At 46.4% G+C, this 25,712-nt stretch overlaps 1 pseudogene; it reads left to right on the forward strand.

The window, feature by feature from the left end:
* The first annotated feature begins 649 nt into the window (after window positions 1–649).
* LOC147976910 (uncharacterized) lies at window positions 650–1,920 on the forward strand (annotated as a pseudogene).
* Window positions 1,921–25,712: the final 23,792 nt, after the last annotated feature.

Consider the following 25,712-nt stretch of genomic DNA (forward strand, 5'->3'; position numbering starts at 1 on the left):
TTTTTGCATGCAGTTACATCCCATTTTCTTGCTTCGTTCATAATTTAGCGAAGCTTCGTTGTTAATTATTTTGTGCTTCGGCATTCACCAAAAACTAAAAATAAATAGAACATGTTTCTTTCATCCGAACTTCAACAGTAGAGCAATACATGTGCACATACGCGTGTTATTTGCTTCTTATATGTATCAATAATGCTTCAAAGAGCATCATTGCGGAGGTAGTCGTCGATCAGAGGGAAGGGAGGGTGAACCACTGGAGGTGCTGAGGGAGCTTATGGTGTGGTGGAGGAAGAACACAGTGCTGGCTTTCCATCGCGTTCCTTGCCGGCCGTTGATCAACGAAATCGCTGAGAAGACGACCAAGCAGGACGATGCCGCCGACTACAACGAGGAGACGGAGTCCAGCCGAACGCATGGCAACTGACCAGCTTGGTGCTCGTGGTTTTTTTAATTGTTTTGAGGAGAAACATACGGAGACATGCTGGATGACATGCTCAGCTTTTGGGCTATATATCATGGGCTGGGCTGGGTGCGAAATAAACGGGTGAGGTGCGGAGTCAGTTTTTATTCCTTCTCTCTAAAACGAAGTGGCAGGGCTTCACCTTCACGTATCCCTCCCAGTTTGCCTAAAAGAAACGTATCCCTGCCGATGGAATTGCGATCGGGGCGCCGCCTCCGGCGCTCGCCGCCGCATGGACCTCATCCCCGGAACACGGATCTCATCAGCTCCCTCCCGGACGAGATGCTTCTCCTGATCCTCACACGCGTACGCTGTGTCCGCACCGCCGTGCAGACCGGCCTCCTCTCTCGCCGGTGGCGCGGCCTCTGGACCGGTCTCGCAGATCTCACCTTCCGCAATCTCGAGCCCGCGAGGATTGAAGCTATACTCACCACCCAATTCGCTGCTTCGACGATGGCGATGTCCACCCTAGACATCTGCCTTGAAACGAGATACACTGCCGACCTTGCCAGCTCGTTGTTGCGCGCCGCCGCACGGGTCGCGCCGAGGGTGCTCGTCTTCACCTCTTCGGTCAACAGGTGTGAGTGGGGAGCCATCAACCTACCCTGTTTCCACTGCACCACCTCGATGGAGCTGGAATCGCGGGTCTTCAGTATCGATGTCGCGCCGCCGTTTGCTGGCGAGTTCACCTCGCTGGAGAGATTATCCCTCACCGGTTACATCATACATCTTGACGTATTGCTCAGCCGCTGCCCCCGCCTGCGCGTGCTCAGCCTCAACTCTCCCGGCAAATATGACATGTCCATCACTGGAGATATTGACGTGACGGCCTTGGCAACTTGCTCAGCCTCTGCCAGTGTCTGCGATTGCGTGTGCTCAGCGTGACCTACCCCAACTCACAAGAGCTCACACTGCCGCCGGCAGGCGAGTTTCGGGCACTCGAGAAATTGTTCCTCTCTGGCAACATCGCCGACCCTGGCACATTGCTTAACCGATGCCCATGCCTACGCGTGCTTAGTGTCAACTTCCATGGGATGGCGCTCGGTTCGCTCGAGGCGGCACTCGCCACACTTGTAGACATGGCCCCAGTTGGCCTCACATTGTCCCTCCTCGGCATCAGCATTCCATGGAGAGACTGCATTGATGATGATGCTTGCTTCACCTCTCTTCTCTGCACCGCAGCGAGGCTGTCGCCGCAAGAGCTCGTCGTCGTCGACAACTTTGAGGGATGCAATTTCAATATGAGGTATGGTGCAGGCAGACACATTAATGCGGACGTGCCCTGCTTTCGCCATGCCACGTCGATCGAGATGAATTTGCAAAAGGTATGCTCCACATCGCTGTCGATGGACGAGTTCCCGGTGCTTGAGAGGCTAATCCTACTAGGGTGCTGCAGTACCATCGATGTTGGCACCTTGGTCACCAGCTGCCCACGCCTACGGGTTCTACGGCTAAAGTAGCTAGAGGCAACATCACATAATCATTCTATGTATGAGTAGGTAATGCTTCGATTGCGCCTGTATGCTGGAGTTCGTATCTTGTCTTATGTCCTGCTCAGACTACTCTCGGATTTAAAACTTCAGATTTTGGTTCGTTCTATGCATAATATCCTACCCAATTTTATCATATAATCATTTGGCTCGAGAGGTGAACTTTCCACAATAGATGAAGAAACTTTCCTGTCACCAAAGTATCTATGTTGCTGCTTAATTTTGGATCGGTAGATAGAATATATATTTTTTTCCTTCTTGTGCTGCCGTTCGCGTTTGTGTAGTACTTTGACCCTGAATGTACAGGGTCGAACAAATCTGATCTATTGGTTTACAGCAGGGTAGGTTAGGAATTGTGCACAAGTAGGATTGATCTTGTACTCGTTCCCAAACACACGTCCCTCGTCGACATGAGCAGCTTCCAAGCCGACATGGTGTTTTCGGTCAAGGGCATCAGCTACTGGGCACACCTCCTGCGGGGCGTCACTTACTGCCTCTGCGAGGCCCTCTTGAACGACGATGGTGACCACGACCCCGTGCTGAAGTTTGGCTTCTTTTCCCTGCCTGGAGCGGAGGGTATTTGACAAAAAGCTACCATATTAGGGGTTGCCGTCCCACAGAACTACCACATTTAAAAAAGTGACTGATAACTACCAAAAAAATTTAATTTTGTGACTAAAAACTATCACTTTTGAAAAATGGTCAGTTTAGACAATTTAAACACGTTTATGACATGCGGGACCCATCTATCAAGGCTGACGTGGCGGCAAAGTCAACTCTGTTCATTTTGACCGTTGAGCTGACCGTTATGACAGGTGGGCCCACACGTCATTCTTCTTCTTCCTCTCTCTATCTCGCTGCCGTTCGTCTCGCCGCTGTGGCCGCGGCCCTACGGCTGCTCTCCTGCTCCTAGGCGCCATCGCTACCGCCGTTGTCCCCACTGTTGCCCTCTGCTTCCCGCGCCGGCGAGCCCCTGGCCTCCCCTGCCTGCTGCCGCGGAGCTCCTGCCCCGCGCCCCCTGCTGGCTTGCTGCCGTTGCGGCTTGCCGGCCCGGCCGCCACAAACCGCCCGCGCTGCCCGCCGGCCTGCGTCCCCCGCCGCAGCCCCGCTGCTACTTGGCTCCCGCCTCTGCCGCCGCCGTGCGAACCCTCCCCGACCCGCGCTCAGGACTCGCCCCGCCTCCTCCTCCCAGTGCCGCACCGCCCCCTGCAGCCCACACACGGTCGCGCTCGGCGGTCGGCCAGGCCCGCATCTACCATCGAGTAGTAGCTCGCGACACCGACAGCCGGCTCCGGCGACGAGCTCGTCCGCAGGGACCCAATTGCTTTTACTAAAAAACTGAAAAGGACTTGATTGCTTTTTTATAAAACTTGCAAGGATCTAATTGCTTTTTTAAAAGTTATAGGGACCTGGTTGTTTTTATTTTTTTAAAGGGACCGACGTATGGGCCCCACCTGTCATGACGGTCAGCTTAACGGTCAAAATAAACGGAGTTGACTTTGCCGCCACATCAGCCCTGACAGGTGGGTCCCGCATGTCATAAACGTGCTTAAATCATCTAAACTGACCATTTTTCAAAAGTGGTAGTTTTTAGTCACAAAATTAGAAATTTTTGTTAGTTATCAGTCACTTTTTTAAATGTGGTAGTTCTGTGGGACGATAACCCCTAATATGGTAGTTTTTTATCAAATACTCTGGAGCGGATCACCACCGCAGCAACAGCCGGGTGGCACAGCCGAAAGCCTACCACAACATGGGAGTCGTCCGGGACTCCACCATCAAGTTTATTTCCATTGATGGCGCCCTCCAACATGTCGACCTCAAGGACCGCACCATAACAATTTGGAGGTTGCTGGAGCAAGACATGGGCTGGAAGAAAGAGTATGAGCTCCGTGTCGAGACACTCTGGGGACTTGATGGATTTGCTCGCTGTCAACCTGCTGGATAACACCATACAGGCCTCCATATGTCTTGTGGACTATTTTGGCAGCTCTGGTATCCCCATCCCCAATCTTGTTTCTTGTGATTTTGGTCGGTATATCGGGCATGATCTCTATTTCATGATGATGGGAGACGACAAAGCAAATTTCTTTGGCTTCTTTAGACCCATTTGACTATTATGAAGGAGAGGTTGCAAATAGGATGAGCAACGGCGGCGTCAGGGGCCAGGCAGGCAGGGCAGTGGCTAGGGGCGTTGCCAGGAAGCCCCATGGACTGTCTCACACTATAGCAACAATGTTGCATGGGCTGTGGTCTATTCCTGGCTCCACCATTGAGGATGAGGGAGAGGCCATGGAGTAGGCAAGAGATCTTGGGGAAGTGCATGGATGAAACCCGTGTACATATGAACCTACTTCGGGAAACACATTTATAAATGCCAAAAAAATCTGAAAAAAAGATTGCACGGGTACATCTCCATGTTCTATGTGCACGCATAAAGTTTGATGGAAAAATAATTTTTTATGGCATGTGCCAAAAAGACAAAAAAAAATGTCGTGAAACGCTATTTAGAAGCACTGTTGTCTTTTTTTGCGAAGACAAAACAAAAAGATATTTTTTCACAAAACTTTATGCCGCACACAAATATTTGGGAACATGTATGTGTGACACTTTGTTTTGAATTTTTTAACATTTTAAAACACGTCTAAAATGTTTTTTTTTGAAAGTGGGTTCATATGTATGGACGTGCCGACTCAAGGATCTTGAAACTAGAAGATGGGCCGGTCCTTCCAGCAAGTTACTACTTGCAGCCATCTGCCTTAGAACTTCATACTACATAATAATCCATAAGATCCAACTGTCGTGGAACTCTTTTTGTTGTAGTGATGGAGCATATATGTGGAATTGGATTTGTTTCATCCATTTTCTTTAATGTTTTGAGAAATTTATATCCTTCTGTAAGTTTTGAATTTAAATGTGAGGTGGATTTTCCTAGCATAGATGGAATATAATCCATATACTTCAAAATAGTTCATCCCCACCAATTTTACTTTCCTTAACATGCAAACTACATAGGGCAGTGCTACGCGTCCACCGGGTGATAAACCGATTAGATCGGCCGCCTAGGTAGCAGTCGGATGCCACCCAAAATAGTCGTCCGATCTACCATTCCAGCCAACTGAGTGTTGGGGAACGTAGTAATTTTAAAAAAATTCCTACGCACACGCAAGATCATAGTGATGCACAGCAACGAGAGGGGAGAGTGTTGTCTACGTACCCTCGTAGACCGGAAGCGGAAGCGTTAGCACAACGCGGTTGATGTAGTCGTATGTCTTCACGGCCCGACCGATCAAGCACCGAAACTACGACACCTCCGAGTTCTAGCACACGTTCAGCTCGATGACGATCCCCGGACTCCGATCCAGCAAAGTGTCGGGGATGAGTTCCGTCAGCACGACGGCGTGGTGACGATCTTGATGTTCTACCGTCGCAGGGCTTCGCCTAAGCACCGCTACAATATTATTGAGGATTATGGTGGAGGGGGGCACCGCACACGGCTAAGAGATCAATGATCAATTGTTGTGTCTCTGGGGTGCCCCCTGCCCCCGTATATAAAGGAGTGGAGGAGGGGACCGGCCAAGGAGGGTGGCGCGCCCAAGGGGGGGAGTCCAACTCCCACCGGGAGTAGGACTCCCCTTTTCCCTATTAGGAGTAGGAGAAGGAAGGAAGAGGAAGGAGGGAGGAAGGAAAGGGGGGGCCAGCCCCCCTCCCAATTCGGATTGGGCTTGGGAGGGGCGCCCCCTCCCTTGCTCCTTTCTCCTCCTTTCCACTAAGGCCCAATAAGGCTCATGTACCTCCCGGGGGGTTCCGATAACCTCCCGGTGATCCGGTATTGTCCCAATCTTACCCGGAACCTTTCCGGTGTCCAAATATAGTCGTCCAATATATCGATCTTTATGTCTCGACCATTTCGAGACTCCTCGTCAAGTCCGTGATCACATCCGGGACTCCGAACAACCTTCGGTACATCAAAACTCATAAACTCATAATATAACTGTCATCGAAACCTTAAGCGTGCGGACCCTACGGGTTCGAGAACAATGTAGACATGACCGAGACACGTCTCCGGTCAATAATCAATAGCAGAACCTGGATGCTCATATTGGCTCCCACATATTCTACGAAGATCTTTATCGGTCAGACCGCATAACAACATACGTTGTTCCCTTTGTCATCGGTATGTTACTTGCCCGAGATTCGATCGTCGGTATCTCAATACCTAGTTCAATCTCGTTACCGGCAAGTCTCTTTACTCGTACCGTAATACATCATCCTGCAACTAACTCATTAGTTGCAATGCTTGCAAGGCTTAAGTGATGTGCATTACCGAGAGGGCCTAGAGATACCTCTCCGACAATCGGAGTGACAAATCCTAATCTCGAAATACGCCAACCCAACAAGTACCTTCGGAGACACCTGTAGAGCACCTTTATAATCACCCAGTTACGTTGTGACGTTTGGTGGCACACAAAGTGTTCCTCCGGTAAACGGGAGTTGCATAATCTCATAGTCATAGGAACATGTATAAGTCATGAAGAAAGCAATAGCAACAAACTAAACGATCAAGTGCTATGCTAACGGAATGGGTCAAGTCAATCACATCATTATCTAATGATGTGACCCCGTTAATCAAATGACAACTCATGTCTATGGCTAGGAAACTTAACCATCTTTTATTCAACGAGCTAGTCAAGTAGAGGCATACTAGTGACACTCTGTTTGTCTATGTATTCACACATGTATTATATTTCCGGTTAATACAATTCTAGCATGAATAATAAACATTTATCATGAAATAAGGAAATAAATAATAACTTTATTATTGCCTCTAGGGCATATTTCCTTCAGTCTCCCACTTGCACTAGAGTCAATAATCTAGTTCACATCGCCATGTGATTTAATATCAATAGTTCACATCACCATGTGATTAACACCCATAGTTCACATCATCATGTGACCAACACCCAATGGGTTTACTAGATTAAATAATCTAGTTCACATCGCTATGTGATTGACGCCCAAAGAGTACTAAGGTGTGATCATGTTTTGCTTGTGAGAGAAGTTTAGTCAACGGGTCTGCCACATTCAGATCCGTAAGTATTTTGCAAATTTCTATGTCAGCAATGCTCTGCATGGAGCTATTCTAGCTAATTGCTCCCACTTTCAATATGTATCTAGATTGAGACTTAGAGTCATCTGGATCAGTGTCAAAACTTGCATCGACGTAACCCTTTACAACGAACCTTTTGTCACCTCCATAATCGAGAAACATATCCTTATTCCACTGAGGATAATTTTGACCAATGTCCAGTGATCTACTCCTAGATCACTATTGTACTCCCTTGCCAAACTCAGGGCAGGGTATACAATAGGTCGGGTACACAGCATGGCATACTTTATAGAACCTATGGCTAAGGCATAGGGAATGACTTTCATTCTCTCTCTATCTTCTGTCGTGGTCGGGTTTTGAGTCTTACTCAACTTCACACCTTGTAACACAGGCAAGAACTTTCTTCTTTGACTGTTCCATTTTGAACTACTTCAAAATCTTGTCAAGGTATGTACTCATTGAAAAACTTATCAAGTATCTTGATCTATCTCTATAGATCTTGATGCTCAATATGTAAGCAGCTTCACCGAGGTCTTTCTTTGAAAAACTCCTTTCAAATATTCCTTTATGATTTGCAGAATAATTCTACATTATCTCCGATCAACAATATGTCTTTCACATATACTTATCAGAAATGTTGTAGTGCTCCCACTCACTTTCTTGTAAATACATGCTTCACCGCAAGTCTGTATAAAACTATATGCTTTGATCAACTTATCAAAGCGTATATTCCAACTCCAAGATGCTTGCATCAGTCCATAGATGGATCGCTGGAGCTTGCATATTTTGTTAGTACCTTTAGGATTGACAAAACCTTCTGGTTGCATCATATACAACTCTTCTTTAATAAATCCATTAAGGAATGCAGTTTTGTTTATCAATTTGCCAGATTTCATAAAATGCGGCAATTGCTAACATGATTCGGACAGACTTAAGCATAGATACGAGTGAGAAAATCTCATCATAGTCAACACCTTGAACTTGTCGAAAAACTTTTTGCGATAATTCTATCTTTGTAGATAGTAACACTACTATCAGCGTCCGTCTTCCTCTTGAAGATCCATTTAATCTCATTGGCTCGCCGATCAATGGGCAAGTCAATCAAAGTCCATACTTTGTTCTCATACATGGATCTCATCTCAGATTTCATGGCCTCAAGCCATTTCACGGAATCTGGGCTCATCATCGCTTCCTCATAGTTCATAGGCTCGTCATGGTCAAGTAACATGACCTCCAGAACAGGATTACCGTACCACTCTGGTGCGGATCTCACTCTGGTTTACCTACGAGGTTCGGTAGTAACTTGATCTGAAGTTACATGATCATCATCATTAGCTTCCTCACTAATTGGTGTAGTAGTCACAGGAACAGATTTCTATGATGAACTACTTTCCAATAAGAGAGCAGGTACAGTTACCTCATCAAGTTCTACTTTCCTCCCACTCACTTCTTTTGAGAGAAACTCCTTCTCTAGAAAGGATCCATTCTCAGCAATGAATATCTTGCCTTCGGATCTGTGATAGAAGGTGTACCCAACATATTCTTTTTGAGTATCCTATGAAGATGCACTTCTCCGATTTGGGTTTGAGCTTATCAGGTTGAAACTTTTTCACATAAGCATTGCAACCTCAAACTTTAAGAAACGACAGCTCAGATTTCTCGCCAAACCACAGTTCATACGGTGTCGTCTCAACGGATTTAGATGGTGCCCTTTTTAACGTGAATGTGGCTGTCTCTAATGCATAACCCCAAAACGACAGTGGTAGATCGGTAAGAGACATCATAGATCGCACTATATCTAATAAAGTACGGTTATGACGTTCGGACACACCATTACACTGTGGTGTTCCAGGTGGCGTGAGTAGTGAAACTATTTCACATTGTTTTAACTGAAAGCCAAACTCGTAACTCAAATATTTTACTTCTGCGATCATATCGTAGAGACTTTTATTTTTGTTACGATGATTCTCCACTTCACTCTGAAATTCTTCGAACTTTTCAAATGTTTCAGACTTGTGTTTCATCAAGTAGATATACTCATATCTGCTCAAATCATCTGTGAAGATCAGAAAATAATGATACCTGTCGCGAGCCTCAATATTCATTGGACCACATACATCAGTATGTATGATTTCCAACAAATCTGTTGCTTGCTCCATTGTTCCGGAGAACGGAGTCTTAGTCATCTTGCCTATGAGGCATGGTTTGCAAGCATCAACTGATTCATAATCAAGTGATTCCAAAAGCCCATCAGCATGGATTTTCTTCATGCGTTAATATTATTATTAACTTTGCATTTTTTGACCAATATGACCTAAACGACAGTGCCACAAATAAGTTGCACTATCATTATTAACTTTGCATTTTTTGGCTTCAATATTATGAATATGTGTATCACCACAATCGAGATCCAACAAACCATTTTCATTGGGTGTATGACCATAGAAGGTTTTATTCATGTAAACAGAACAACAATTATTCTCTAACTTACATGAATAACCGTATTGCAATAAATATGATCCAATTATATTTATGCTTAACGCAAACACCAAATAACACTTATTTAGGTTCAACATTAATTCCGAAAGTATAGGGAGTGTGCGATGATGATCATATCAATATTGGAACCACTTCCAACACACATCGTCACTTCACCCTTAACTAGTCTCTGTTCATTCTGCAACTCCCGTTTCGAGTTACTACTCTTAGCAACTGAACTAGTATCAAATATTGAAGGGTTGCTATAAACACTAGTAAAGTACACATCAATAACATGTATATCAAATATACCTATGTTCACTTTGGCATCCTTCTTATCCGTCAATTACTTGGGGTAGTTCCGCTTCCAGTGACCAGTCCCTTTGCAGTACAAGCACTCAGTTTCAGGCTTAGGTCCAGACTTGGGTTTTTTTACTTGAGCAGCAACTTGCTTGCCGTTCTTCTTGAAGTTCCTCTTTCTTCCCTTTGTCCCTTTACTTTAAACTAGTGGTTTTGTTTACCATCAACACTTGATGCTTTTCTTGATTTCTACCTTCGTTGATTTCAGCATCACGAAGAGCTTGGAATCGTTTCCGTTATCCCTTGCATATTATAGTTCATCACGAAGTTCTACTAACTTGGTGATGGTGACTAGAGAATTCTGTCAATCACTATTTTATCTGGAAGATTAACTCCCACTTGATTCAAGCGATTGTAGTACCCAGACAATCTGAGCACATGCTCACTGCTTGAGCTATTCTCCTCCATCTTTTAGCTATAGAACTTGTTGGAGACTTCATATCTCTCAACTCGGGTATTTGCTTGAAATATTAGCTTCAACTCCTGGAACATCTCATATGGTCCATGACGTTCAAAACATCTTTGAAGTCCCGATTCTAAGACATTTAAGCATGGTGCACTAAACTATCAAGTAGTCATCATATTGAGCTAGCCAAATGTTCATAACATCTGCATCTGCTCCTGCAATAGGTTTGTCACCTAGCGGTGCATCAAAGACATAATTCTTCTGTGCAACAATGAGAATAAACCTCAGATCACGGATCCAATCCGCATCATTGCTACTAACATCTTTCAACTTAGTTTTCTCTAGGAATATATCAAAAATAAAACATGGGAGCTAAACGCGAGCTATTGATCTACAACATAGATATGATAATACTACCAGGACTAAGTTCATGATAAATTAAAGTTCAATTAATCATATTACTTAAGAACTCCCACTTAGATAGACATCCCTCTAATCCTCTTAGTGATCACGTGATCCAAATCAACTAAACCATGTCCTATCATCACGTAAGATGGAGTAGTTTCAATGGTGAACATCACTATGTTGATCATATCTACTATATGATTCACGCTCGACCTTTCGGTCTCCGTGTTCCGAGGCCATATCTGCATATGCTAGGCTCGTCAAGTTTAACCTGAGTATTCTGCGTGTGCAAAACTGGCTTGCACCCGTTGTAGATGGACGTAGAGCTTATCACACCTGATCATCACGTGGTGTCTGGGCACGACGAACTTTGGCAACGGTGCATACTTAGGGAAAACACTTTTATCTTGAAATTTAGTGAGAGATCATCTTATAATGCTACCGTCAATCAAAGCAAGATAAGATGCATAAAAGATAAACATCACATGCAATCAATATAAGTGATATGATATGGCCATCATCATCTTGTGCTTGTGATCTCCATCTCCGAAGCATCGTCATGATCACCATTGTCACCGGCGCGACACCTTGATCTCCATCGTAGCATCATTGTCGTCTCGCCAATCTTATGCTTCTACGACTATCGCTACCGCTTAGTGATAAAGTAAAGCATTACAGGGTGATTGCATTGCATACAATAAAGCGACAACCATATGGCTCCTGCCAGTTGCCGATAACTTGGTTATAAAACATGATCATCTCATACAATAAAATTTAGCATCATGCCTTGACCATATCACATCACAACATGCCCTGCAAAAACAAGTTAGACGTCCTCTACTTTGTTTGTTGCAAGTTTTACGTGGCTGCTACGGGCTTAGCAAGAACCAATCTTACCTACGCATCAAAAACCACAACGATAGTTTGTCAAGTTGGTGTTGTTTTAACCTTCGCAAGGACCGGGCGTAGCCACACTCGGTTCAACTAAAGTTGGAGAAACTGACACCCGCCAGCCACCTGTGTGCAAACCACGTCGGTAGAACCAGTATCGCGTAAGCGTACGCGTAATGTCGGTCCGGGCCGCTTCATCCAACAATACCGCCGAACCAAAGTATGACATGCTGGTAAGCAGTATGACTTATATCGCCCACAACTCACTTGTGTTCTAATCGTGCATATAACATCAACACATAAAACCTAGGCTTGGATGCCACTGTTGGGGAACGTAGTAATTTCAAAAAAATTCCTACGCACATGCAAGATCATGGTGATGCACAGCAACGAGAGGGAGAGTGTTGTCTACGTACCCTCGTAGACCGGAAGCTAAAGCGTTAGCACAACGCGGTTGATGTAGTCGTATGTCTTCACGGCCCGACCGATCAAGCATCTAAACTACGGCACCTCCGAGTTCTAGCACACGTTCAGCTCGATGACGATCCCCGGACTCCGATCCAGCAAAGTGTCGGGGATGAGTTCCGTCAGCACGACGGCGTGGTGACGATCTTGATGTTCTACTGTCGCAGGGCTTCGCCTAAGCACCGCTACAATATTATCGAGGATTATGGTGGAGGGGGGCACCGCACATGGCTAAGAGATCGATGATCAATTTTTGTGTCTCTGGGGTGCCCCCCTGCCCCCGTATATAAAGGAGTGGAGGAGGGTGGCGCGCCCAAGGGGGGGAGTCCAACTCCCACCGGGAGTAGGACTCCCCTTTTTCCTATTAGGAGTAGGAGAAGGAAGGAAGAGGAAGGAGGGAGGAAGGAAAGGGGGGGCCGGCCCCCTCCCAATTCGGATTGGGATTGGGGGGCGCCCCCTCCCTTGCTCCTTTCCCCTCCTTTCCACTAAGGCCCAATAAGGCCCATATACCTCCCGGGGGGTTCCGATAACCTCCCGGTGATCCGGTATTGTCCCAATCTTACCCGGAACCTTTCCGGTGTCCAAATATAGTCGTCCAATATATCGATCTTTATGTCTCGACCATTTCGAGACTCCTCGTCAAGTCTGTGATCACATCCGGGACTCCGAACAACCTTCGGTACATCAAAACTCATAAACTCATAATATAACTGTCATCGAAACCTTAAGCGTGCGGACCCTACGGGTTCGAGAACAATGTAGACATGACCGAGACACGTCTCCGGTCAATAACCAATAGCGGAACCTGGATGCTCATATTGGCTCCCACATATTCTACGAAGATCTTTATCGGTCAGACCGCATAACAACATACGTTGTTCCCTTTGTCATCGGTATGTTACTTGCCCGAGATTCGATCGTCGGTATCTCAATACCTAGTTCAATCTCGTTACCGGCAAGTCTCTTTACTCGTTCCGTAATACATCATCCTGCAACTAACTCATTAGTTGCAATGCTTGCAAGGCTTAAGTGATGTGCATTACCGAGAGGGCCCAGAGATACCTCTCCGACAATCGGAGTGACAAATCCTAATCTCGAAATACGCCAACCTAACAAGTACCTTCGGAGACACCTGTAGAGCACATTTATAATCACCCAGTTACGTTGTGAAGTTTGGTGGCACACAAAGTGTTCCTCCGGTAAACGGGAGTTGCATAATCTCATAGTCATAGGAACATGTATAAGTCATGAAGAAAGCAATAGCAACAAACTAAACGATCAAGTGCTATGCTAACGGAATGGGTCAAGTCAATCACATCATTATCTAATGATGTGACCCCGTTAATCAAATGACAACTCATGTCTATGGCTAGGAAACTTAACCATCTTTTATTCAACGAGCTAGTCAAGTAGAGGCATACTAGTGACACTCTGTTTGTCTATGTATTCACACATGTATTATATTTCCGGTTAATACAATTCTAGCATGAATAATAAACATTTATCATGAAATAAGGAAATAAATAATAACTTTATTATTGCCTCTAGGGCATATTTCCTTCACTGAGGACCTTTGCAACACCTAGCTTGTTGCGCTCAGGGGCTTTGGAACACCTAGCTTGTTGCAAAGGTCTGCTGAGACAGTACCACTGCCCCGCCATGGCCGGAGCGCCACGGTCATGGAGCGCCACCGGCCGCCGGAGTCGCCGCGCCTCCTCTGACCCAGCACCTCAAACATCTGCCTCTATTCCTGCACAATGGCGACGAGCTCTCACACCGGGCACTGCACGACGACGACGAGCTCTCATACCAGGCACTCCTCTGGCAATTTCTGCAACTAAAGCTATGTTTCTGAAATATGCGTCGTGTTGCAATACTTGGCCTCGTACGCTCTAACGCCGGAACTCCTCCGACACTTCCTGCAACCGTGGTTACATTTCCAAAACAAGAGCCCTGTTGCAGAAGAAAAAATCTTCACCGTCGAACCATTTTTTTCTTTCTGAAACAAGACCTCTGTTGCAGAAACCTTCTGAAAGTAGACTCTGGCTGTGTTTGATAGTAGAGTGCTAAAAAAGCCCAAAGTATTAAAAACTACAGTATTTTAGCGTGAAGCTATAAGATACCACAGTTTTCAGATATCACGATATTTTAGAGTATTGAGAATACTTTAAGCTGTTTGGCTAATGTTGTATATCAACGTAATTAGCTAGCTAGCCATTTTCTCTTAGCTACCCAGCTTATCAAAGATGAAGAGAAAATCGAACTGCTGTGCACAGCGCTAGTTATGCTGAGGTGACTCGACGTGCCGCCGGCTGGCCCTCACCGCCGCACTCGCACAGAGAAAAGTAGGAGCGGAGGTGACTGAATTTTTCATTAGGCTGCAGAAGGCGGATCATTACGGCCGGTATTCTTGAGCTAGGTCTGCTCAGCGTACTCACCATTATTTATCTCTAGCAACGAGAGAGCAGCGGCTGCAGCTTGGGATTGAACAAGATAGAAAGATAGCGACCGGCTCGTTTTTCTCTCATGCTCAGTTTTTAAAGAAGAGGTCCTCTGTTGCTGAAAAAACTTCAGCATTGAACCATTTTTTTCTTTCTGAAACAAGACCTCTGTTGCAGAAACCTTCTGAAACAATACGTTTGTTGAAAAAAAACTGTTTGCACGGGACTTTTGACCAGCATGAGCGCTCAATCAAATCGATCCGACTCACCATGCCACCATGCATGGAAAGTACCCATCCAACATGCACCATGCATGTTATTTGTATCCTATATACCTAAATACACAAGCCTAGCTACGTATTTATCTCAACATGGAAGCATATTATCTCATCATAACTATGCATGAAAAAGGTCCATCATTACATGTACTGATGTATGGAGAAATGTCCACTGCAACATGCAATTATGCATGAGAAAACGCATATTTCAAAAGAGTGAAAAAAATATGAAACTAAAATATTAACTTGTGAAACTGATTATTTGGAGATGATGGTAATTCATGTGTGTTTACGAATCAATATAGTCCTTGGATGATATCAATAATGCATGTCGGCAAGTATGAGACTTGTCTGTGAGATATTATGTTGTATGATATGTTTTAAATGGTCCCTGGTCGGATAGTGATGTGTGTTCATATCTTAGTATACTAGCATGCAACACATGGATGACTTTATCTCCACTAGTCACGGAGCATTTGATGCTAACCGGACTACATGGACCTGATTGGATCTGAGGTCATGTACGGGTGACCGGATCCGAGCTGGGATGGATGCCAGGTCAGATAGACTCAACAATGAGACGCAACGATAGGTCATCTGTGAGTCTCTAGTACAACATATGTTCTATGTCCTAAAACCTGAGTTGGCGCATGGACTTGAGGTGGTGACCCACCTGCTTTAGGCCGACCAAACGTTACTCTCCATAAATGGGTAGTTACCAAGGTTAGTTTCGGGCTTGTCCAGACTCATGCCGCGAGACATTGTCAAGCAGGATGGGATTTGCCCTCCGATCTAGAAGATATACTCTAGGTCCCTCGTGGACCTGGATAAGCATGGCCATGCCACAAGGATTATGAGATAATCCAGTTTTGAGGTCAACATCACTAGGACGAGAAAGTGGCATGGTACAATAAGGGTGACCGATTGGCCTTGAGCCCGACAACATATATCATGAGACAAAGGAAACAGAAGTGTGACACGGAGAACCCTAAAGTCTCGTCGCGCTGGCCAGGAGGCCGATAATAGTGTCGGAGAAGGCAGGGGATCGAAGATCTCCACGACGGAGAGCAAAGCACCGTCGGGAGGAGTAAAACCCTAACAGAGGGATAGGTATCGTTATGCTAAACTTGGGGTTGATATTTTTTTCTAAATAATAAGTGCCACACGTGTGGCACGAAGTAACGCCGCCGTTACGTTTTTTACAACTAAAATTGTCATCCGAGGAAAAAAATCAAAAAACACTGAAACTTGCCATCCAAACAGAAAGTTGTTATGCTTTACCATTCTCGGGTAACTAAACTTACCAACACTTTAGGGCGGAATTGTTTCGTGCCAAACGTGTGGCATTTATTTTAAAAAAAACTTAGGGTTGGGTACCTTGTCCTATCCGAAGTGCCCGAGAGAAGAAAGATGGAAATATATTGCTTCATGGGCCGTGTCCGGGCTTGGAATCTGGGTTTGGCCGACGCGTACAAGAAGTTTCTTTTCTCCACACGCCTCCACGGAGTGGAGTTGTTCCCGTTCTCGATATCGTTTGTGATGGCCTCAGGCGCTCGCCGCCGCCGCCACCGCCACCGCCGAGCTCTCCCGATTTGTGGTCCAGAAGGAGATGACCGAATCAGCTCCGGTGGCGCGGCCTCTGGGCCCGTCTCCCCAATCTCACCTTCCGCGACGTCCCCATCAGCAAGATCGAAGCGGCGCTCGCCAGCGTCGCTCTCCCCGCAGCCGTTTCTCTTCTCGACATCCGTTTCCCGTCTTTTCCGTCGACGGAGTGGGGCAAGGCCGACGACATCCGCGCCAAGTCGCTGCTGCGCGCCGCCGCGCGCCTCTCACCGGAGGAGCTCGTCTTCGTCCTCCCGCAGCCTTCTCCTGTAAAACCAGACCTCCCCCTCGAAATCCCATGCCGTGCTTCCGCCGGGCCACATCGATCGAACTGGACATGCGTCACCTCCGCCTCAAGCCGCCGCTCACAGGCGAGCTCCCCGTGCTCGAGAGGTTGACCCTCTCCGGCAACATTGTCGACCTTGGCACCATACTCAGCCGCGCCACGCCTACGTGTGCTCAGCGTCACCTTTCGCGACGCCGATCCAGACTCGCTCATCGCGGCGCTCGCCTCCCTTGAAGCGGCTGCCGTGCTCGGCCTTGTCGTGTCTCTCCTCTGCCTCAACTACGTCACTATTCGTAGAAAGTACAAAATTGGCGCCGCTCGCTTCGCCTCCTTTCTCGGTGCCATGGCAGGATTCTCTCCCCAGGAGCTCGTCCTCACGGACGACAGTTACCATGAGTGCTATAATGTCGACCTGCCCAGCTTCCGTCGCACCACGGCGATCAAAATGAGCTTGAATTCCGTCCGCTTCACACTGCCACCGGCGGGCGAGTTCCCCGCACTCGAGAGGCTGTCCCTCGACGGTTGCACCGTAGCCGCCCTTGCCACATTGGTCGCCCGATGCCCCCGCTTGCGCGTTCTCAAGGCAACCAAGGATAATCATACACACAGCATTGTAGTCTACTCGACCTCGCTAGAGGAGCTTGACCTTGATGCTTATGGAGACACGGAATGCCGGAGCATTGACATTGGGACTCCGCTGCTTAAGCAACTGAAGCTGAAGGTCCTGGCCAACGCTGACCTAAACGTGCCCATCTCGGCACCAATGGTGGAGAAGGTCTTGTTGACACGCTTGTTTGCACAGTGGCCTCTTGTGTCTGATTTTTGGTTGCTCGAGAGGCTGAGGTTAGTGACGAGAGAGAGCTACAAATACAAAGATGGGGTGCTCAACAACAAGAACGACCAAGAAGGCGCATGTTCGAAGCCCTCTCGCATTCATGTCCTGATCTTGGACATATTTGTCCATGTATGTCTCTTGTCTGTCCTCTTTCTGAATCTACTAGATTTTTTGTTGCATCAGTTAATTCGACGATTGATGCCTAATAACTATGATGTCGTTTTGCAGAATCATTCTCATTCGGATGTAGCGCTGCTGAACTTTGCGCATGAGATGAACAAGCTTTCCGTTACCAACTTTTCTACATTGGAGCTAAATCTCAATACAGAGGGGCATGCTTTTGGAGCATTGATGTTACGTCTCCTTGGGATGCATCACATTCGTGTTGAAATATGAGATGGGCCTAGAGCTCATATGACAATTTCAGATTTAATCTCTAAGGGTCCATGTAGGTGGCATGACAAGGTGGTGGGAAGTTTAGTCCCACCCCGGAAGTGGAAGGAAAGTTGGAGTGGTTTATAAGGGATTCTCTCCCTCATGCTATTGGAGCTTGAGAAGAGATGAGGCCCTCGCGCATTCCGCCTCGTCCCGCCGCGCCGCGGGTTGTGGGATTGAGCCGAGCTCACTCCTATGCGCTTCTTTTTGCCGGTCAGGAATGGAGAGTCTTTGACAGGTAGGGCCACAGTCTGAGATGTCGGTAGAGTCTTTGACAGATAGGGCCATGATCTGAAACGTCGGATCATGGGCTACCGACTTGGATGTGGGTTCAGCCCACGTCTCTCCACGCGCGGCCGCACATATATATGTGGGGCACTGCCAACCCTAGCCGCCGCGAAAAACAAAACGCATCTCCATCTCCGCTTCCACGCCCACGTCGTTCCTCTGCTGCTGCTGCCGTCGGCGACTCCATCCCGTTCACCGCGTACACGGTTGACGGGAGAGCAGGCCTCCGAAACCCCGCCTCTCCGGATCCTGTACGGGAGAGGGGCGATTAGGTTTTTGGGTAGCGACTACGCGACTGCTCGCTTCTGTTCATCTACGTCCGCACCACCTTCGTCATCACCATGTCGACCGACGCCGACCGTGCCGCCGCTGAGAAGGCTGAGGCCGACAAGAAGGCCGCCGAGGATGCCGCGGCTGCTGTCACCGCAACCGCCACCGCGTGGCCGATTGGAGGGTATACATCGCTTATCCCTCTCGTGTTTCTTTCCGTTGTAGCAGTACTAGCGATATGCGTAGATGTTTCTACTATGTGCGTAGTACATGCTCTATTAGATCGTAATCAGTGTGTTATCAATGTTGTCCATGTCATGCTCATGATTTATTCATGGATTAATTTAATCAAAAAACTGCCTATTTACTTATCAATCCAAAAACCTAATTTGTGTAGGAGTTTTTTGAATTCTAGTTTTGCTGCTGCACTGAAACCGTCCCCGTTTACGGGGACGTACTTTAAGCGTTGGCAGACTAAAACCACCTTATGGCTCACGGCCATGAACGTGTTCTGGGTCGCCGGTGTGACTCCCACAGAAGCGATCGCTCCTGAACAGGAGAAGGCATTCAAGGAGGCCACTGTCGTGTTCCTCGGGGCAGTTCTGAGCGTGATTGGAGATAAGCTGGTTGACGTATATTTGCATGTGCGGTCTGCCAAGGACTTGTGGGAGGCGCTCGAATCTAAGTTTGGGGCTGCCGATGCAGGGAGCGAGATGTGTATTATAGAGCGGTTTCACTATTACAAGATGGTTGAAAACCGTCCTGTATTGGAGCAGGCTCATGAGATAATATGCATTGTTAAGTAGCTTGAGCTTCTTAAGTGCGAGTTACCGGGCAAGTTTGTCGCGGGCTGCATAATCGCTAAGCTCCCCAATTCCTGGAGGAACTTTGCCACCACTCTGAAACATCAGAGGCATGAATTCTCTGTGGAGGATGTCATTGGCCATCTGAGTGTTGAGCAGAATTCAAGGGCAAAGGACTTGCACGAAAAAGGGGTCGAAGGAACTTCTGTGGCCAATATGGTGCATCAGAAGAACTCCAATTCCCACAAGCCCAAGGGAAAGAACGTTGTCCAACAGAGTGCCGACTTTAAAAAGAAGGGTAAGAAGACCTTCAAGAAGAACAAGAAGGATGAGGGCTGCTTTACTTGTGGTTCGGTTGAACATTGGGCCAACAAGTGCCCAAACAAGTACAAGAAGCAAGGGCAGGATTCCAAGTCTGTCAATATGATTGTGAGTAATAATGAGAGTGGTGCATCTGGGTATGGTAATTTATTTGCTGTATTTTCAGTTTGGCCGTCGACCGATTGGTGGGTCGACACAGGTGCAGTGTTCATGTGTGTGCTGACATTTCATTGTTTTCTTCTTACCAGGCCACGGGTCACGGGTCCGTACTGATGGGGAATGGCGCGAGTGCTTCTGTTCTTGGTGTTGGTACGGTCGATCTGAAGTTTACTTCGGGAAGGATCGTGCAGCTGAAGAACGTGCAGCATGTCCCCGCCATCAAGAAGAACCTCGTTAGTGGCTCCCTTCTATGTAGAGAAGGATTTAAGTTGGTATTCGAGTCTAATAAATTAGTTGTTACGAAATATGGACTATTTGTTGGAAAGGGTTATGAATGCGGAGGCATGCTCCGCCTTTCTCTTGCAGACCTATGCAATAAAGCCATGAACAATATTCATTGGAGTGTTAATGAATCTGAAGTCTGGCATTCACGTCTTTGTCACATTAGTTTCGGCGTTATGACGCGGCTAGTAAAATCAAATTTAATCCCGAGTTTCACTTTAGCCAAAGGTTCTAAGTGCCATTCGTGTGTGCAATCTAAGCAACCTCGCAAGCCTCACAAGGCAGCAGAGGAGAGACACTTGGCGCCACTAGAACTCATACATCTGATCGTTGTGAGATGAATGGTGTGTTGACTAAAGGTGGAAAGAAATATGTCATGACTTTGATAGATGATTCCACTAGATATTGCTATGTGTATCTGTTAAATACTAAAGATGAGGTTCTACACTACTTCAAAATCTATAAGGCAGAAGTTGAGAATCAACTTGAAAAGAAAATTAAACGAGCCCGATCAGATCGTGGTGGAGAGTACTTCTCGAAAGAGTTTGATGCCTTTTGTGCGAAACACGGCATTATTCACGAGAGGACGCCTCCCTACTCACCCCAGTCAAACGGGGTTGCCGAGCGGAAAAACCATACTCTAACTGATTTGGTTAACGCCATGTTAGATATGTCGGGTTTATCCAAGGCATGGTGGGGGGAGGCTATAATGACATCATGTCATGTCCTGAATAAAGTTCCAACAAAGGATAACGAGATCACTCCTTACGAGAAGTGGACCGGGAGAAGGACAACACTCTCGTACTTACGTACTTGGGGCTGCTTGGCGAAAGTTAATGTGCCGATCCCCAAAAAGCGTAAGCTTGGACCAAAGACTGTGGACTGTGTTAATTTGGGCTATGCTATGAATAGTGTTGGCTATAGATTTCTAGTAGTGAAATCTGAGGTACCTGACATGAAGGTCGGTACAATTATGGAGTCTAAAGATGCTACATTCTTTGAGGACATTTTTCCCCATGAGAGATGTACAAAGCACTTCTAGACAGGAATCTGAGGAGACTCCTGAACCTGCCATTCCGATGGAATATTATAATCAAACACATGATGAAAATCCTGAGGAGGATAATGAGGAAACCCTTGGTAGGGGCAAGAGACAAAGGACTTTAAAGACCTTTGGTGATGATTTCGTCATATACCTCGTGGAGGATAATTCCACTTCTATTTCAGAAGCGTATGCATCTCCAGAAGCTGACTACTGGAAGGATGCGGTCCGTAGCGAGATGGATTCCATCATGGCTAACGGGACTTGGGAGCTTACTGAATGTTCTTATGGTTGCAAACCATTGGGATGCAAGTGGGTGTTCAAGAAGAAGCTTAGGCCCGACGGTACGATAGAAAAGTACAAGGCTAGGCTTGTGGCCAAGGGCTACGCCCAGAAAGAAGAAGAAGATTTCTTCGACACTTATTCACCTGTGGCCAGACTGACCACCATTCGAGTATTACTCTCGCTGGCGGCCTCGCATGGCCTTCTCATTCATCAGATGGATGTTAAGACGGCTTTTCTGAACGGAGAGCTAAAGGAGGAAATCTATATGCAACAGCCTGATGGCTTTGTGATGGATGGTCAGGAAGGAAAGGTGTGTAAGTTGGTGAAATTTTTGTATGGCCTGAGACAAGCGCCTAAGCAATGGCATGGCAAGTTTAATGAAACGTTGACATCTGTTGGCTTTGTTGTTAATGAGGCCGACAAATGTGTATACTATCGCTATGGTGGGGGCGAAGGAGTTATACTGTGTTTGTATGTTGATGACATACTGATATTTGGGACTAATCTCAAGTTGATCAAGGAGGTTAAGTCTTTCCTATCTCAGAACTTTAAGATGAAGGACCTTGGAGTGGCTGATGTTATCTTGAACATCAAGCTATTGAGAGATGATGAGGGTGGGATTACACTTCTGCAATCCCATTATGTTGAGAAGGTGTTGAGTCGCTTAGGATATTCGGACTGCAAACCATCTCAAACACTATATGATTCTAGTGTGCTGATTCGAAAGTCTAAAGGCACAGCTATAGATCAATTGAGATACTCTCGGATTGTTGGTTCACTCCAGTATCTAGCGAGCGCAACGAGGCCTGACATCGCATTTTCTATTAGCAAACTGAGCCGATTTGTTTCCAAACCGGGTGATGTACATTGGCGTCCTCTTGAGAGGGTTATGCGCTATCTGAAAGGTACTATGAACTATGGACTTCACTATACCGGATACCCGTCGGTACTTGAAGGGTATGGTGATGCGAATTGGATCTCTGATGCTGATGAGATGAAGGCCACAACTGGGTATATGTTTACTCTTGAAGGTGGTGTTGTTTCCTGGAAGTCTTGCAAGCAAACGATCTTAACAAGATCGACAATGGAAGCAGAATTAACAGCATTAGACACATCGGGTGGCGAAGTAGAATGGCTTCGAGATCTGTTGATGGACTTGCCAGTGGTTGATAAGTCAGTTCCGGCCATCCTTATGAACTGCGACAATCAAACAGTTATTGTCAAGGTGAAGAGTTCAAAGGACAACATGAAGTCCAACAAACACATAAGAATGAGATTGAAAGCTGTCAGAAAATTGAGGAACTCCGGAGTGATAGCATTGGATTATATTCAAACGGCTAAGAATCTGGCAGATCCCTTTACTAAAGGGCTATCACGTGTTGTGATAGATAGCGCATCAAGGGAGATGGGTATGAGACCCACATGAGTTGCCATGATAGTAACCCAACCTATGTGATCGGAGATCCCGTGAAGTAGGACCTGGGAAAACAAGCCATCGGTGAACTGAGGGGAGTAACTTTACTAACCCACTCTGTTGGAGATGCAATACTCTCGGAAATTGTATGGAAGGATGACTATTGTCTTAATGTGTTCCAAGGCTTATATGTATAAGCAAGATGCTATCCTACAGAGCGATCTTTGGAGGAACACACCTATATGAGCCCGACTGTTGGTCACAGTCTATCAGATTGGGGTGATCTCTAGCAAGCTCATGAACAGGCCAGGAGTGTGACTAATATGCTCCACCCGAGGGGTCGGCCTTCGGCAGCCTCGTATCAGTGAGACTTGTGGTGAAACTTCTTGACGCCAAACTGACAATTCAAGGCATAGTCCATTGTTCAGTTGTGAAGGAGTGTAGCTACTTGGTCTAGGTGGAGCTCAACCTTAATCGGTCTCCACTGAGATGCTGGTATATCAAAACAGCGTTTGAAACAAAGGACAAAGTGGGCCTGAGCACTTTTGAGCCCAAAGGGCATAGATACATAACAAAAGGCTCCAAAGGGAGTGATGAAAGATGTCTTCTCCTGGTCCTTAACTGCCATCTTGATCTGATGATAACCAGAATAAGCATCCAAGAAACTCAAACGCTCACAACTCGCCGTAGCATCAATGATCTGATCAATACGAGGGAGAGCAAAAGGATCAGCCCGACAGGCCTTATTAAGGACCGTGTAATCCATACACATGCGCCAAGTGCCGTTTTTCTTAAGCACCAGCACCGGGTTAGCCAACCATTCAGGATGAAAAACTTCAATAATAAACCCAGCCGCCAGGAGCCGGGCCACTTCCTCACCAATGGCCTTGCGCCTCTCTTCATTAAAGCGATGAAGGAATTGCTTGACCAGTTTAAACTTTGGATCAACATTGAGAGTGTGCTCAGCGAGTTCCCTCGGTACACCTGGCATGTCAGAAAATTTCCATGCAAAGATGTCCCGGTTGTCACGGATGAACTCGATGAGCGCGCTTTCTTATTTCGGATCCATATTGGCACTGATACTAAACTGTTTGGATGAGTCACCAGGAACAAAATCGACCTGCTTGGTGTCATCTGCCGACTTAAATTTCAACAAAGTGTCATGCTCTGTAGTTGGCTTCTTCAAGGGGGTCATATCCGCCGGGTCAACATTATCTTTTTAGAACTTCAACTCCTCTGTTGCACAAACAGACTCAGCATAGGCAGCATCGCCTTCTTCACACTCCAAGGCTATCTTCCTGTCACCGTGCACCGTGATGGTACCCTTACGACCCGGCATTTTGAACTGCAAATAAACATAACAAGGGCGTGCCATAAATTTGGCATAAGTCGGCCGTCCAAACAGGGCGTGATAAGGGCTATTGATCTTGACCACCTCAAAAGTCAATTTTTCAGCCCTATAGTCATGATCATGGCCAAAAGCCACCTCCAAAGTTATCTTACCCACCGGATACGCCGACTTACCGGGCACCACTCCATGAAGGACGGTAGAAGACCACTTAAGATCTTTGTCAGTCAAATCCATACGGTGGAAAGTATCATAATAAAGAATATTGATACTGCTGCCCCCGTCCATAAGCACCTTTGTCAATTTGTACCCTCCAACCTGAGGAGCAACAACCAAAGCCAGCTGACCCGGATTGTCCACCCAGGGCGGGCGATCCTCACGGCTCCATACGATGGGCTGCTCTGACCATCGTAAGTATCGGGGGACCGCCGGCTCAACCGCGTTCACCGCCCGCTTATGAATCTTCTGGTCTCGTTTGCACAAACTCGTGGTAAACACATGATACTGACCACTATTCAGCTGCTTCAGATTACCCTGATAACAGATTGTTGTTGTTGATTACCTTGATTAGGTTGTTGATTGAAACCACCTTGGTTACCTTGGCCCTGAAATCCAGAGTTCGAGCCGCCACCTCCAAAGCCGGGCCCGTGAGAGCCGGATCCTGACCCGCCGTGTGGGCCCTGGTTATCCTGATAAAAACCGGAATTTCTATACTCCCTGATGATGAAGCAATCTTTCCGGAGATGAGTGGCCGGCTTATCTTGAGTATCGTGCTTTGGGCAAGGCTGATTCATTATCGCTTCAAGGTTGAATTTTGGCCCGCCAAACCGGGACACTGATGACTTCCCCTTACGACGCCGATTATTACTCTGTGTGTTGGTATTAGCCACAAAGTCTGAACCGTCGTCAGTTTTCTTGCGCTTATCGTTATTACCTTGACCCATCGTATTATGCTGTTGTCCCTTTGCATTGTCGTTCTTCTTCCCCTTGCTAGCCTTCTCCTCATCAGACTCAGAGATGATACAATGTGTGTAACAATCAATTTTCTAGTTTTTGCCGTCACTTTTTTTTGCCTTGTAGCTTGAAATTTATAGTAGACACGTCGGGTTTCTATAATTTGGGTGTGTGAAATCGGAGGGGCGCTCAGTCTTTCTCTAAACTACTCCCTCCTTTCGGATCAGAGAAATGGATAAAGATGAATGTATCTAGAAGTAGAATACGGCTAGATACATCCATTCCTCCGACAAGTATTTTCGGACGGAGGCAATATAATTCATATTCTGATAGACTTGTGTACTTTAAGACGTTTTTAAAGAAAGTTTGTGTATCACAGGAAGGTCAGAAAAAAAGTTGTCCACCCGAAAAAAATTGTGTATGACGTGGTGGAAATACGAATTCCAACTCACTCTTTTGTTAGAAAAGAGAAACTGAAATTTAATGGACACATATTGTTGAATACTTTTTGGGGGCAGATAAAATATTTTTTAGAACAAAAACAAAAACGTTGCGTTAGTTAAAAATCTTATGCATCTGAAAATAGTTCCAGATGTTAGCAGTC

This window comes from Triticum urartu, chromosome 4A, assembly GCF_056163025.1.
Source record: "Triticum urartu cultivar PI428250 chromosome 4A, HENAU_Tu73, whole genome shotgun sequence".
Classification (NCBI taxonomy): Eukaryota; Viridiplantae; Streptophyta; class Magnoliopsida; order Poales; family Poaceae; genus Triticum; species Triticum urartu.